The sequence below is a fragment of the Lissotriton helveticus genome, chromosome 3_1 (genome assembly GCF_964261635.1).
Source record: "Lissotriton helveticus chromosome 3_1, aLisHel1.1, whole genome shotgun sequence".
Classification (NCBI taxonomy): Eukaryota; Metazoa; Chordata; class Amphibia; order Caudata; family Salamandridae; genus Lissotriton; species Lissotriton helveticus.
Window position 1 is genome coordinate 1,817,729,893 of NC_136061.1, and position 13,060 is coordinate 1,817,742,952.

Consider the following 13,060-nt stretch of genomic DNA (forward strand, 5'->3'; position numbering starts at 1 on the left):
AAGAAGTAGTGTCTTGCAAGAAAGACGCTTGCGCAGGCTCAACCCTTTCCCCTAGCCTTTGACACAGCGGCCTCAGGGCTGGAGTATGTAAAGTTGAAGTTATTGTTAGTGTTGTTGTTAATTTAAAATAGCACCAAATCACCACAGGTCTCTAGGCGCACACCAAACCCTAAACCTGGAACTTAAAATGCTTCCCAAAACTTCACATCCCCTGGTAAGCCTATCCGAATGCCTGAGTAACAAGCATTTGCAATGCAATAGGTCTCGCATTAGGAAAGTTTGAGCTATTGGTCTTGTAAATTACATGTTTTTTATTTATGTGTTGTTTTTGAAAATAGCTAAATTAATAGCTTTGTCATTTACAATGCCAATAGTTATAACTTTCGCAAATGTGACACCTATAGCATTTGTAATGCAGCATGTTTTGTATTTACGTGACTTGGATGTATTGATATTACAAATAACAATGGCTTTTAATTTTTTTAAATAATTAATACTTAAATAAAAGTGATTGTAATTCATAATGGCAATAGCTTAAACTTTTGTAAATAACTTTTGTGAAGATTATGTTCAGTGTATTTTATTGTGACGGAAATCCAAGAACAGAAGTGAAATATTAACATTTTTTGTGACATTTGTAATAAAGCTTGAAACATTGAGAGAACATATTTGAACCAGTGATGCGGTGGTGGTGCTAAGTGATGCTGTGGTTGCCCTGAGTGATGCTGTGGTTACACTGAGTGATGCTGTGGTTGCGCTGAGTGATGCTGTGGTTGCGCTGAGTGATGCTGTGGTTGTGCTGAGTGATGCTGTGGTTGTGCTGAGTGATGCTGTGGTTGTGCTGAGGGATGCTGTGGTTGCCCTGAGTGGTGCTGTGGTGGTGCTGAGTGATGCTGTGGTGGTGCTGAGTGGTGCTGTGGTGGTGCTATGGTTGTGCTGAGTGATGCTGTGGTGGTGCTGTGGTGGTGCTGGGTGGTGCTGTGGTGGTGCTGAGTGATGCTGTGGTGGTGCCGAGTGGTGCTGTGGTGGTGCTGAATAATGCTGTGGTGGTGCTGAGTGGTGGTGCTGAGTGATAATGTGGTGGTGCTGAGTGATAATGTGGTGGTGCTGAGTGATAATGTGGTGGTGCTGAATGATGCTGTGGTGGTGCAGAGTGGTGCTGTGGTGGTGCTGAGTGATAATGTGGTGGTGCTGAGTGATAATGTGGTGGTGCTGAGTGGTGCTGCTGAGTGATGTTGTGGTGCTGCTGAGTGGTGCTGTGGTGGTGGTGCTGAGTGGTGCTGTGGTGGAGCTGAGTGATAATGTGGTGATGCTGAGTGATAATGTTATGTGCTAAGATTTATAGAACAGAAGTACTTTAATAGGGAGGTCATGGTGGGCATCAAAACCAAGCAAGCGGCTATACTGATTAACTGTGTAACAATTGGCTGAGTAACAAGCATATGTCACAACCTATCAAAGTGCTGGCAGTGAACGTCTAATCTGCACATGCAAAAAATGAAAGTTACAAAAGGTTTGCGTATTTACCAGTTTGCGTATCCGGTCAAGCACCAGGTCGATAATCTCTTTGCCAATGGTGTAGAGGCCGCGAGCGTAGTTGTTGGCTGCATCTTCTTTGCCGGTGATAAGTTGCTCGGGGTGGAAGAGTTGGCGGTAGGTTCCAGTGCGAACTTCGTCTGGTGAAAGATGTGGAGAAAGTTAGTACAACAAAGGGCTTTGACTTCAGAGAAACGAAACTTAAGAAAACATTGTAACGGTGATTACTATATACAACTGTACTAAGACATTACGCAAACCCCCCCTGAAAACGGTCTAAAATACGTGATGTGCCTACATATTGCTGGTCTGAGCAACAGCAGGAGACTCAGGTAAAGCAATTGGTCCATGGGCATCTGTCCGTCCGGCTGGATGCCATGCTCCAGGCAGTAGAGCTCCCAGCAGGCATTGCCAATCTGGACACCGGCCTGGCCAACGTGGATGGAGATGCACTCGCGCTGTGGGCATAAGCAGAAGATTGAGCTGTGACACCGAAAGCGCAGTGGGTGACGTCATCGAATACACTATGCACCAGGCTTGGGAACATCGTTTGACCTGCTATAATCGATGGGGCTGTATGGCAGCTGCTCTCGGTCATTCTAAGCATCGGAGTGCCCTCCCCACGCGGGGCCGCAGCTGTCTCCGGCAGGCACTGAAGCATGCACAACGGGAGGCGGGGAGACCGCGCCCCAACCCCAGAGGGATCCTGCAGTTGCCTCTCTGCACAGTAGTGCCCACGTCTGGAGTAGGGCGCTCATCGCTGGTGCACCCCATACGGAGGAGAGCCACCAGGAGCTATTTCTATTTATCCGGCCCCAAACAAAATGTGTTGTTATACTAAGGACACACAAGCTCCGTGCCGATCCGGAAGAGGGCGGTTGGCAAGGAAAAGAGATACAGCCCTTCACCCGTGATAAGAGGTCGGGGGGATGCCTGATACAGGAAAGAAAACAGGAGTTAACCCATATTAAACTACTGGCAGAATTGCTCTGGGAGGACGGTCGGAGATTTCAAGCCAGCCACCCAAGGGTTAAATAGAGAACAAAAGAATGGACGGACAAGAGGGCGAGAAGCTTGGATTGCAGATGAAGGGGGAGAAAACAAACAATCCAAATAGAGCGGGGGAGACTACTGCGGTTGAAAACTGCTGTCAGAAGGGGCCCGAAAAGCTTTAATGATGCGAGTAGGAGGCGGAAATCGTAAAAGGCAAACAAGTCGGATGGGGTGGGTGGCGGGGGAGAAGGGGAGTGAGCGAGTGGGAGGGAAGCGCTGGCTCTCTGCATTGCGTGGGCGGGGGGCGCATTCCTTTGAAGTGTGAGGGAGGCAGGCGGCTCGGGGAGCAAATGGCAAGCGCGTGCATGAGCACATGCACTCGACGAAATCCGCGATGGTTTCAAAGCTTATTTGGCCTCCTATACTCTCGTCCTATTATCGCTTGCGCGATTAATAGGACGAGACCTATAAAGGAAGGTCTAAAGACCCTTCCTAAATGGAAGTAAGGAAGTTTCCCTACACAGGCTATCTGGGAGCGTATTCCAATGCTGAGGAATCATAACTGAAAAGGCACGCCCTCCAGAGTATTTTTATCAACGCGAGGGCATGCCAGCAGGCTCAGCCGATTCTTCAGCCGATCTTTAATGTAACCAGGTGCTGCTCCATGGAGGGCATTGTGTGCAATGCACAGCCCCTTGAACTTGACCCAATGCCTTATTGGGAGCCACTGCAGTTGTTGTAACAAGGGTGTGGCATGTGCTCTTCTCTGGAGTTTAAAAATCAATTGTGCTGCGTCATTCATTACCACCTGAAGTCTTCCCAGAAGTTTGTCAGGTAGCCCTAGATATGCTGCGTTACCGTAGTCCAGGCGCGACGCAATTAAGGCAGACACCACAGTACGCAAGGTAGAGAAAGACAACAGGGGTACCAGTCTCCGAAGCTGCCTCATAAGACCCACGCATCTTCCCACTACGGAGGTCACCTGATTATTCAGTGTTAACTTGGAGTCCAATCTAATGCCCAGGCTCTTTACCACTGGCACCGGCGTTGGAGTTGTGCCTAGCTCCTGTGGCCAGAAAGCATCAGACCAGGGATTAGCCCCTGTTGTGATTGTGAGTACCTCCGTCTTATCGGGGTTCACTTTCAGTGAATTGTTAGTCATCCAATTCATGGTTAACCTGAGAATATTTTGCATGTTAGCATGTGTCAGTGAAGAGCTGTCAATCCTCACGATTAGCTGAGTGTTGCCAGAGCTTCAACCAGTGGCTGGAGGTAAATGTTGAAAAGCAGAGGGGATAGCCCAGAGCCCTGCGGAACCCCACATAACAGGGCACCCTTCCAAGACAGGCCTTCCCCCAGGTGTACTCTTTGTGACGATCCTTCAGGGAAGAGGCGATCCATTGGAGTACTCTGCCAGTGATTCACAACTGCCGAACACAGGCCAAGAGCTGGGTATGGTTCACCGTGTCGAACGCGGCAGAGAGATCCAGAAGGGTCAAAGCTGATGATTCCTTCTTATCTGCCGCAAACCTCAGCTCATCCAGCACTGAAGGAATTACCAGTTCTGTGTTGTTGTAGGCCCTAAAGCCCGCTTGTCGGACATGTAACAGCTGATGTGTCTCCAAAAAGGAAGACAGTGCTCTGAGCACATGCTGCTCAAGTATTTTAGCCAGGAATGGAAGTCTAGATATAGGTCGGAAATTTTTCGGGTTGTTAGCAGCCTTCTTCAACAGCGAGGTCACAATAGCTTTCTTAAATTTGAGAGGAACCTTCCCAGATGTCAGAGAGAGGTTTAACAGGGAGAGTATCTCTGGTTCTATCCTACGGAGGGCCTTTTTGAGTATCTTGAAGTCTGATGGATTCCAGTTCTATCAACTATTCAAATGGTCATATCCATGTAATTGTGCAGTGGGGGAAACTGTGGCACAGCAGCAGGCATTGCAGTGGCCCCCAGTCACATTAATAGTCATCATTTCCATGCTCAGGGGCAATTGGTAAGCCAGCTAGGGATAGAAGAGGTGCGGACCCCATGTCACTTCAATGCCAATTAGTGCACCCTTTTTTCCGAGTGCCCTGGCTGGGAATAGGTGGTGGTAGTCAAAAGGCACACAGTGGAGCCTGCATTCTCAAGGAAGCTTTCTGAATGTCTCCAAGATGTAGTTAGCAAACCAGACAGCTGAACTGCCTGGCAGGCTTCGACCTAACAAGGGTGGATGGGAGAAAAGGAGCAACTAGAGCCAAATTTCGGGGGTGGCTAAGAAAAAATTTCGGGCGGGGAGGGCTGAACCTTTAATCAGTAGACAGAGTGGAGCTGCAGGGCCTCCAACAAGGGGTGAAACAACAGCAAGGCCTAATTAACATTCAAATGGTCTTTTAAAGACCTGTGAAACGTTCGGGTGTGGCTGTGTTGTAGAGGCGCAGTCTAGTGTACGCACGTCACGTAACCGTGTGACGTGCGGTGATGACGTCCAGGCTGCGCGCGCAGCCTCGAGGATTGGCGCGAAAGCCTGGGAGAGAGACAGGAGGCTCGGCGCTCCTTAGTGCTGTTAAGAAATAAATACTACGTGAAATTCTAACTCCTGGCAGTGTCATTATTTGTGGTAATCCGGACGTTACAATGGCGACGAGGGTGGGATGCTAGACCCAGCCACCACAAATACCACACGACCAAGTGCCACCGAGGGAACCAACAACCCAACCGGTGCCCGGAAGACACGTGGCGAAGGAACAAGGCCACGGCGCCAGAAGGTTAGAAGGCGGAGGATCAGGAAAGACCCAGCCTGAAACGAACACACAGGTACCAGCCCTAAGGAGCGTGGCAGAGCCCAGGGGCACCCCGAGAAGAAAAACGATCGTGCCGCCAGGACGGGGCATCGCCGGAGGAGCCCACGGTACAGCGTGCCCAAAACAGCGGGCACAAGGGAAGTGCACCAAAAGCAAACAGCGTCAGGAGAAACAGCGCTGGATCCCCCACCAAAGAGCGAGGGGGCGGATGCAAGCAGTCCCCAGTCCCGCACAAGTAAGGAAGAGCAGGATAACGCTCCAGGCAGCCCCAGGACCCAAGGGAGCACGCTATCCACGATCAAAAGCGAAAGAATGTGTGCGCAGGCAGGATACGCGATGGCGCCAGTGCAATTCCTACCCAGATCAGGAGAACCATTAATGAAATGGGAGGATTGGAGGGAGTACATAGACAACTACATAGGAGTATTGGAGGACGAAAGTGAAGAGGTGTTCAACTCCAAAAGAAAAAAACGAATCCTACTACTCAACCTAGGCCCCGAGGGCCTGAGAATATACAAGAGCCTGGTGCCAAAGGAAAGAGGGAGCGCGGACGACGACGTGTACGCTCATGCCATCGATGACCTTAACGAACATTACAGGCCGGCAGTGTGCGTGTCGGTGGACAGGTTTAACTTTTAGCAAAGGAAACAACGCCCAGGCGAGACAGTGGAAGAATATGTGGCTGCCCTGAAGAGACTGGCGTCCACGTGCAAATATGACAATTGGGAAGAAGAGTTTATCAAGGACCAAGTGGTGATGCACACCACGTGCACAGCTGTGCAAGACAAGCTGTGGGCCAGCGGGAACACCACCTTAAAAGAAGTGATGGTGATCGTCAAAAGAGCAGAGCTGGCACGCAGGAGTGCGGAAGCAACGAGGAAGGAGACGGCGGCCACCACCATGGTGAACAGAATAGAAGATGAGGAGCCGCGCAGAGACTACAAGTACAGAGGAGCGGCGGCGAAAGGACCCCACAAATGGAATGGCAACCCTGGCCCGCCGGGAAAACAAGCGGGAAGCAACAAGAGGTCATGCTACAGATGTGGGAGCTGGTCGCACGAGGCGCACGACAGAAAATGCCCAGCATTCCGCGCCAAGTGCATGTACTGCGGGATCGTAGGACACTACGAGAAAGTGTGTCGGAAGAAGGCATCGAAGAGCGTAGTGAAGTATGTGGGACAGGACAGTGAAGAACAAGAAGAGGACGCAGGAGAAGACGTCGTCACAGTCATTTATATCGAGGACCAAGTACTAGAGGTGGATGGCCGATTGATGAGTGTTGATGGCAAGAGGACAATGAAACCGGTCTTGGAGATGTCGATAGGAGGAATACCGATAAAAGTGGTGGCGGATACGGGTTCGCCCTTCACCATTATCCAGAGAGCAGTATGGGAGGAGTGTTTCGCGCCGAATCTCGGCCCGGAACTGGAGAAGTTAGACATCCGCCCGTGACGTACAATGGTGACCGAATACCCATGGCAGGATTCAGGCCATTGCAGTTCGAGTTCAGAGGCCGTTCAGCGTTTTGCAAACTCTACGTATCGGAGAGAGGACCCTCGGTCCTAGGATGGCTTGACCAAGGCGACCTGGGCATCAAGCTGGATCCGGGGGGCAAGGAACAGATACTACTTACGGAGCTGGAACCCTGGCCTGACCTAGAAAAGTGGAGAGGAGAGTATCCCAAAGTGTTCGGAGGCACGGTTGGAAAGATGGAGAAATTCGCTCACAAGATAATTCTGAAGGAAGACGCCGTGCCGGTAGCCCATAAAGTGAGGAATGTACCATTGGCGGTGAGAGATGCGGTGCAAGAGGAGCTACAGGATCTGGAAGGGAAAGGGATCATCGAGCCCATCACATGTGCGGAGTGGCTTGCGCCCCTGGTAGTAGTGATGAAGCCGAGTGGGAAAGTCAGGTTGTGCGTCGACCTACGCGAGCTGAACAAGAGCATCGTGGTGGAGAAGTTTCCCTTACCCAGGATCGAGGAGATGTTGGCCAGAACCAAGGGGGTCAGATGGTATTCCACCATCGACTTGACCTCCGCCTACCACCAAATAGCACTGCACCCGGAAAGCCGAAAACTCACTTCATTCATCACCCCGTTTGGGTGCTACCAGTTTTGCCGCATGCCGTTTGGACTGGCATCGGCGGCTGCGGTGTTCCAAAAGTTAATGCACCAACTGTTTAAGAACACTGATGGCATCCAATATTTCCAAGATGACATCTTGGTGATGGGACGAGACAAGCTGGATCATGACAACAAACTTGGGAAAGTACTGAAGATTCTCGAAAGTAAGGGCCTCACGGCCGAGTGGTCCAAATGCCGGATAGGAATGGAGTCCGTGACCTACCTAGGGCACGAAATTGGGGTGCGAGGGATTACCCCGAAAGCAGACAATGTGAGAGCCATTTGCGAAGCCCCACCGCCCTCCAACAAGGAAGAAGTCCGATCGTTCCTTGGAATGGCGGAATATTACAGTAAGTTTGTGCAGCATTTCGCCTCAAAGACCCACCACATGAGGTTGCTGACAAGAGACAACACAGAGTTCAGCTGGTCGAAGGATGCACAAGGTGAATTCGATGTCATAAAGAGAGAAGTGGCTGGAGCGGTACCACTGCAAGGATATGACCCCCAGGGCAACACGGTGCTCACCACTGACGCCAGCGACAAGGGGCTGGGAGCAGTCCTGATGCAAGATCGGGGTCAAGGGAGAATGGAAACGATCAGCTTTGCCTCCCGCACGCTGAGCGAAACCGAAAAACGGTACAGTGTGATCGAAAAGGAAATGCTGGCCGTCGTGTGGGCCATGACCAGATTCAGACAGTTCCTGTGGGGCACACGGTTCTTGTTGAGAACAGATCACAAACCCTTACTAAAGGTGTTAACATCCAGTGGACACGCGAGTGCTACACCCAGAATCGCAAAAATGTCGCTCAAACTGCTAGAATTTAGATATGATGTGGAACACATCCCTGGCAGCAGGAACAAGGTGGCGGACTATCTGAGTAGAGCGGCGGCCATGGACCAGAGCGGAGAAGACCAAGCATGGACGGAAGAGATGGTGGCGCTCACGGAAGAACAAAAAAAGACCGTAGGACATCAGGAGTGGAATGAAGCATATGGAGAGGACCCGGTCATGGAAGAAGTGAAAGCGTGCATCACAGGAGGATGGCCAGACAAGAGACAAACCCGGGGGCACCTCAAACCATATTTTGAAGTCAGAGAAGAGTTGTCAATGGACGACCTAGGAGTGTTTGTTTACAGAGGGGAGAAGGTCATCCCCCCAGCAGGAATAGTCCCCAAACTATTGGACATGCTCCACGAAGGACACTTGGGGATAGGGAAATTGAAATTGAGAGCCAAACAAAACTACTGGTGGCCAGGGATGGACGTAAGGGCCGAAAGGCACGTCAGGGAATGCCAACAGTGCCAAGGGGCAGACAAGACACTCAAACCCCTACGCCCTGCTCTTGGAAAGTTCGAGCTCCCAAGAAACCCATGGGAGGAATTATCAGTGGACATCCTAGGCCCGATTCTGGACAAGCAAGGGACCCAGAAGTACGTATATGTGTCCTCATGGATAGATATTCCAAGTGGCCGGAGCTGAAAATAGACGAGGGGATGGACACAGAAACAATCATAAAGTTCCTGGCTGACACATTCGTGAGGGAAGGAATCCCCAAGTCCATCTTAAGCGACAATGGCCCCCAATTCAAGTCAGAGAAATGGAAGGAGTTCATGCAGAGAAACGGCATATCAGTGAAGCACACATCAATTTATCACCCTGCTGGAAACGGACTGGTGGAAAGGTTTAATAGAGTGGTGATGGGGTCAGTCCAAGCAGCTATCTCCAACAACAAGGACTGGGAAAAGGAGATATGGCACTTACTTTGGGCGTATAGGATTACCCCCACAGGAACAGGGTACAGCCCCTTCCAGATCCTAAGGGGCCGTGAACCCTTCACCCAAGACAATCGAGTGTGGAAGGAAAAGACTATAGTGAGTGAATGGTCCCCAGCAGTGGTGCGAGCTAACTTGGAAAAAGCTCAAGCCATTTATTCAAAACATTACAACAACCGGAAGAATGTGAAGGACACAGGTTTGGAAAAAGGAGATTGGGTGCGAGTTAAGTTGGCCACTCTACAAAGAAAAGGCGACAGCAAGTACAGCAAGCCTATGCAAGTCGAGGAAGTGCTGGGCAGAGCAGCTCGGCTAAGTGATGGGAACGTGTGGTCGATGGATCGCATAGCAAGATGTAACAAAGTGCTTAGTTGGGACCGAGTGGGAGAAAATCCAGAAAATGAGGAGGAGGAATTGGGTGAACAAGGACATTCAGAGACAGAATCAGAGGAGAGAGACCGAGAGCAGCAGGGAGAGAGGACTGGCGACACCAGCCAGGCAAGGGGAAGTGAAGACAACCAGGACAGGAGAGAAAGTGATGCGGACGCACCAGGAAGGGAAAGGTGCGGTGAGGAATCTCAGGAAGGAACGACCGCGCCATCCCCAGTGAGACTGACCCAGAGGGGGAGAGCAGTGGTCAAGCCTGCCTGGTTCCGAGACTTTGACATGAACGGCGGACTGTGAGTTAACAGTTTCATTATTGGGAAAAAAGGGGAGATATGTAGAGGCGCAGTCTAGTGTACGCACGTCATGTAACCGCGTGACGTGCGGTGATGACGTCCAGGCTGCGCGCGCAGCCTCGAGGATTGGCGCGAAAGCCTGGGAGAGAGACAGGAGGCTCGGCGCTCCTTAGTGCTGTTAAGAAATAAATACTACGTGAAATTCTAACTCCTGGCAGTGTCATTATTTGTGGTAATCCGGAAGTTACATGTGTGTGTGCCCGGGATCTGTCTCATCCCGGGCTGCCACACACGACGGTGGGGGGTGGGGGGTGGGGCTGAAGCCCGGTGAGTCCAATGGGTGTTGCGCGCCTGGATGGGAGTGTGCACTCAACTCACTGTTGTTTAGGACAAACTCCAATTTTGAGGGGATTAAAGGAGTAGCAGCCACTTTACAGCAGGGTATTTACTATGTTATGGTCTTGTGACCTTAAACCCATATCTCTTCCACGTAAGACGGCTACCACGACTGATTTGATCTGCTAAACAATCACAGCTGATACCACATATACAACTGGCTGGATACATTCCCACCTAAGCAAAGGTCAAATCTTTAAAAAAAATCCCACCAGCTGTCTGGGCAAGAGGCATTGTATGTCATTTATAATTGCAAGCCCATATATTCGGAGAAACATTCATTAGGAAAAAATTTTAAACACACTCTCTTATCTTACGAAAATTATTTAAAACTTCCTGGACATATCTTTCAATTAACATGCTCGCTGTCTCAATTATTGACGCCGTTACTGGATTTAAGAGGCCCTCGGTTCTTCAACCACATCGTTTAAACCGCGTTGGTTCACATATATGGGAGATGACGATGAACTTCTGCGCGTGGAGTCGCAGGCCAGAGAGCGGTGGCAGGGTGTAAACAAGCCGTATGGGTAAGGTGTCAACGGTCATCAGGGTTGGTGTGGTGCCTGGGCGTAAAACCGCCATTTTTTGCAGGCACGCGGTTTCGCCAAAATATGGAACCCGTGAAAGCTGCCTTACTGCAACAAGAATGAAAGACTGATAAACGGATAATCTCTGCAAATATCATGGGCACCGAGTCAGTGGGTGCCCCGTACTGCAAATGTCAGGGAAACGAATCGTGGCGCGAGCTTGAGTTTTTCTACTGAACGTCCCGCCATTTCCATAAGTCATTATCTGATAAAATACCCGACCTCCGCTCCCTCGCTACCAGTAAACCCCTCGCTACCAGCAGCCCCCCGCACCCAGCAGCCCACCTCCCCCATTGGTAAAGTAGCAGGAGATTGAGCAACCTTTACCAAGCGGAAGACGGCCCCCGGCAACGGCGTTTCAGTCAGCTCAAACATTACCGACTCCCAAGGAGACCATCCTCCAGGCAACGCGCACCCTTTCTAGGATCACACGGGTGCGTCAGGAGGGGAGGGGCCGGGTCCAGGGAGGGCGAGGCAGTAGAGGACAGAAAAGGGTGGGGGGGCAGAATGCGCGCGACACGGGAAAAAAATGACATTAAGATAGTTTTAAGAGTCAAACTTTAAGCCTATCATGGGCAAGTGCCACCGCCGGCTCCATCGATCTATGTGTAATTATGATAATGAAACCCTCGAGTGCAGTGAGGCTCAGACCCTCGCAGCGCTGTTTCCGAAAAAAATAATACCGTGAGTTAATAACAGGGCCACTGGGATTATGCGGCAGGAACGGACCAAATTATGCGCCATTTTACCTGCTACTGACCCGACGTTTGCAGCACAAAAAAAGGCCTTATTTTGGAAGTCCCCAGTCTGACATTTCCTCGTCTTCAAGAAGGCGTGGGAGGGTAAAACCTTATCCTGTCTACGGTTTTTTAATTTTTTAATTCGACCACTTTCCTCTTCTACAATGTTGGCATGTTTGCGTCAGGGATGGGTAAGTTATGTGGCAAGAAAAAGCAAATTCTGCAATGTAATGCAGCACATTTTGTGATAGTATTACTTAATTATTGTGTCACTTTTACACTTTTACATTGTGTCACTTTTACACGTATTAACTTTGTATAGCATTGGATGCACCTCATTAGTTCCAGTTTAACACCCAAATCTAGCAATAAGCAACAGAAATGTGACCAGCCAGCCTTTGCAAAGGGCCTTCCACTGCATGGCAACATGAGTTGCTACGTTTTTAGTAACGTTTGAACTATTTGAGCTAGAAACACCTTTATTGTTAAAATCTGCAGATTATGTAGATTATGTATTATATGGGAATTGCAGCAAATTTATAATTATGCAAATAACGCTGCAGCTGCACAATCACATAATTCCAGTGGCCCTGGTTAGCAATAAGAACGTGCTATTTCAAAGCATGTGTAAATTAGGTGCGTACTGTGTACTTGATGGGGCAGTCTTGTTTCAAGACATATAACCAACTGTCAGTAAGGAGTCTGTTTTGGATGTAGAGAGACTGGACAAATGGCATCGTTAGGGAACCTATGTCCTGACTGTTCCATCAATAAAACTAATGTCGAAATATTTTAGAGCACTTTCTTGCAACTTCAGTACATATAGGTTACATCCAAGATCCAGCAATACAACTTCATAAAGCTGCACAGAAGCCAAGGGGCTCCATGTCTTGAAACAAATGCAGAGCCAGTCTTCGAGGCCGGACAATTGGCTGATGTATTATTTTTTGCAAAAAACTGTTACCCTTAGGAAACCCCCTCCTCATAGCTATTAGTTATGCTACTGTCTGCCTCCGGACAGAGAAACACTATCTAAGCTTTCTTCTATTTTTATAATACAAGTGAACAACCAATGAGCTGAAAGGTCTTTCTGCCCTGTCACTCTTCCAGTCGTTGTATAAGCCACATAATTGTCTAGTAGGAATGGAGGGTTGTGGGATGCTGCCATGACGACGAAGACTATCCTAAGGGTCAGGAAGATTACAGTTAAGTAATTTGTTCATTCTCTCAAGTCTGTCCTCCTCCTCATAGCTATTATTTTTAAGGATGTACCAATGCAATGAATCACTGACACAATTATATGATGCAGAAATACACATTTCAATAATTCCTCCAATGCTGTTTTCAAAACAGAAAAAAACAAAATTGACAGTATCATTAGGAAATAGGTCTAATGTGTAATGAGAAAGGAATGTATTAAAAGTTGCCCATGTGGCTGCCCTACAG

General features: G+C 49.4%; 1 long non-coding RNA gene across 4 annotated transcripts in view; it reads right to left on the reverse strand.

Moving 5' to 3' along the window:
- LOC144823860 (uncharacterized) overlaps window positions 1-11,339 on the reverse strand; it is a 160,629-nt gene extending 149,290 nt beyond the window's left edge. For 2 of the 4 annotated variants that reach the window (XR_013608847.1, XR_013608844.1), the window contains exons 1-2: window positions 11,202-11,339; window positions 1,528-1,676 (exon numbers count right to left, since the gene is read on the reverse strand). This is a non-coding gene — a long non-coding RNA (uncharacterized LOC144823860). Of the gene's footprint in view, window positions 1-1,527; window positions 1,677-1,834; window positions 6,146-11,195 lie in introns of those variants that run through there. The other 2 variants (XR_013608845.1, XR_013608846.1) reach the window with 2 other exon arrangements.
- Window positions 11,340-13,060: the final 1,721 nt, after the last annotated feature.